Source organism: Calliopsis andreniformis, unplaced genomic scaffold, assembly GCF_051401765.1.
Source record: "Calliopsis andreniformis isolate RMS-2024a unplaced genomic scaffold, iyCalAndr_principal scaffold0139, whole genome shotgun sequence".
Lineage (NCBI taxonomy): Eukaryota > Metazoa > Arthropoda > Insecta > Hymenoptera > Andrenidae > Calliopsis > Calliopsis andreniformis.
The window spans coordinates 466,045-469,326 of NW_027480548.1; positions in this window are offsets into that span (position 1 = coordinate 466,045).

Consider the following 3,282-nt stretch of genomic DNA (forward strand, 5'->3'; position numbering starts at 1 on the left):
ATGAGGACTGAGGATTGAGGATTGAGAATTGAGGATTGAGGATTGAGGATTGAAGATTGAGGATTGGGTATTAAGGATTGAGGATTGAGGATTGAAGATTGAGGATAGGGTATTGAGGATTGAAGAATGATGATTGAGGATTGAGGATTGAGGATTGAGGATTGAATATTGAGTATTGAGGATTGAAGATCGACTATTGAGGATTGCGAGTTGTGGATTGAGGGTTGGGGATTGAGGATTGAAGATTGAGTATTGAGGGGTGAAGGTTGAGGATTGTGGATTGAGGATTGAGGACTGAGGCTTGAATATTGAGAATTGGGGACTGAGTGTTGAGGGTTGAGTGACGAGAATTGATGTTTGTGGATAGAGATTTGAAGATTGCAGGTTGAGTATTGAGTATTGAAAACTGTGAAATCATGATATTCTATTGAGGATTGACGATGGACCACTGATTGTTGAGGACTGAGGGCTGAAGATTGAAGATTCAGGATTGAGGATTCAGGATTGAGGTTTGAGGTCTGAGGATTGTGGATTGAGGATTGAGAATTGAGGACGGAGGATTGAGGATTGAAGACTGAGGATTGGGTATTGAGGTTTGAACATTGAGGATTGAGGATTGAGGTTTGAGGAGTGAAGATTGAGGATTGAGGATTGAGGATTGAGGATCGAGGATTGAGGATTGAAGATTGAATATTGATGATTAAACATTGAGGGTTGAGGATTGAGAGTTGTGGATTGAGGACGAGGACTGAGTGTTGAATATTGATGTCTGAGGTCTGAGGATTGAGGATTGAGAATTGAGAATTGAGGATTGAGGATTGAAGATTGAGGATTGGGTATTGAGGATTGACGAATGAGGATTGAGGATTGAGGACAGCGGATTGAGGATTGAAGATTGAGTATTGAGGATTGAAGATTGACGATCGAGGATTGAGGATTGAGGATTGAGGATTGAGGATTGAGGATAGAGGATTGAAGATTGAGTATTGAGGATTGAAGATTGAGGATTGAGGATTGAGGATTGAGGATTGAGAATTGAAGATTGAGTAATGAGGATTGAAGATTAAGATTGAGTACTAAGGATTGAAGATTAATATTCAGGATTGAGGATTGAGGACTGAGGATGGAGGATTGAGGATTGAAGGTTCAGTATTGAGGATTGAAGATTGAGGATTGAGGATTGAAGATTGAGTACTGAGGATTGAAGGTTAAGATTGAGGATTGAGGATTGAGGATTGAGGATTGAGGATTGAGGATTGAAGATTGTGTATTGAGGATTGAAGATTGAGGATTGAGGATTGAGGATTGAGGATTGAGGATTGAAGATTGAGTACTGAGGATTGAAGATTAAGATTGAGGATTGAGGATTGAGGACTGAGGATTGAGGATTGAGGATTCAAGGTTCAGTATTGAGGATTGAAGATTGAGAATTGAGGATTGAGGGTTGAACATTGAGGACTGAGTGTTGAGGGTTCAGTGATGAGAATTGATGTTTGTGGATAGAGATTTGAAGATTGCAGATTGAGTATTGAGTATTGAAAACTTTGAATTGAGTATATTCTATTGAGGATTGAGGATTGACAACCGATTGTTGAAGACTGAGGGCTGAAGATTGAGGGTTCCGGATTGAGGATTCAGAATTGGAATTTGAGGACTGAGCATAGAGGATTGAAGATTGAGTATTGAGGATTGAAGATTAAGAATTGAGGATTGAGGATTGAGGATTGAGGATGAGGGCTGTGGGTTGAGGATTGAGGTTTGAGGACTGAGGACTGAGGATTGAGGATTGCGAATTGAGGATTGAGGATTGAGGGTTGAAGGTTGAGGATTGGGCATTGAGGACGAGGACTGAGGGTTGAATATTTATGTTTGAGGTCTGAGGATTGAGGATTGAGGATTGAGAATTGAGGATTGAGGATTGAGGATTGAAGATTGAGGATTGGGTATTGGGGGTTGAGGACTGAGGATTAAAATTGAGGATAGGGTATTGAGGATTGAAGAATGACGATTGAGGATTGAGGATTGAGGATTGAGGATTGAATATTGAGTATTGAGGATTGAAGATCGACTATTGAGGATTGCGAATTGAGGATTGAGGGATGGGGATTGAGGATAGAAGATTGAGTATTGAGGATTGAAGGTTGAGGATTGTGGATTGAGGATTGAGGATTGAGGCTTGAATATTGAGGATTGGGGACTGAGTGTTGAGGGTTGAGTGATGAGAATTGATGTTTGTGGATAGAGATTTGAAGATTGCAGGTTGAGCATTGAGTATTGAAAACTGTGAAATCATGATATTCTATTGAGGATTGAGGATGGACCACTGATTGTTGAGGACTGAGGGCTGAAGATTGAGGATTCAGGATTGAGGATTCATGATTGAGGTTTGACGACTGAGGATTGTGGATTGAGGATTGACGATTGAGGATTGAGGATTGAGGATTGAGGATAGAAGACTGAGGATCGGGTATTGAGGATTGACCATTGAGGATTGAGGATTGAGGATTGAGGATTGAGGATTCAAGGTTGAATATTGATGAATGAAGATTGAGGATTGAGGATTGAGGGCTGTGGATTGAGAACGAGGACTGAGGGTTGAGTGTTGATGCCTGAGGTCTGAGGATTGAGGATTGAGGATTGCGAATCGAGGATTGAGGATTTAAGATTGAGGATTCGGTATTGAGGCTTGAAGAATGAGGATTGAGGATTGAGGACAGAGGATTGAGGATTGAAGATTGAGTATTGAGGATTGAAGATTGACGATTGAGGATTGAGGATTGGGGATTGAGGATTGAGGATTGAGGATTGAGGATTGAAGATTGAGTATCGAGTATTGAAGGTTGAGGATTGAGGATTGAGGATTGAGGATTGAAGATTAAGATTGAGGATAGAGGATTGAGGATTGAGGATTGAGGATTGAGGATTGAGGATTGAGGATTGAAGATCGATTATTGAGGATTGAAGATTGAGGATTGAGGATTGAGGATTGAGGATTGAGGATTGAGGATTGAGTACTGAGCATTGAAGATTAAGGTTGAGGATTGAGGATTGAGGACTGAGGATTGAGGATTGAGGATTGAAGGTTCAGTATTGAGGATTGAAGATTGAGAATTGAGGATTGAGGATTGAACATTGAGGACTGAGTGTTGACGGTTGAATGATGAGAATTGATGTTTGTGGATAGAGATATGAAGATTGCAGATTGAGTATTTAGTATTGAAAACTGTAAATTGATGATATTCTATTGAGGATTGAGGATTGACAGCTGATTGTTGAGGACTG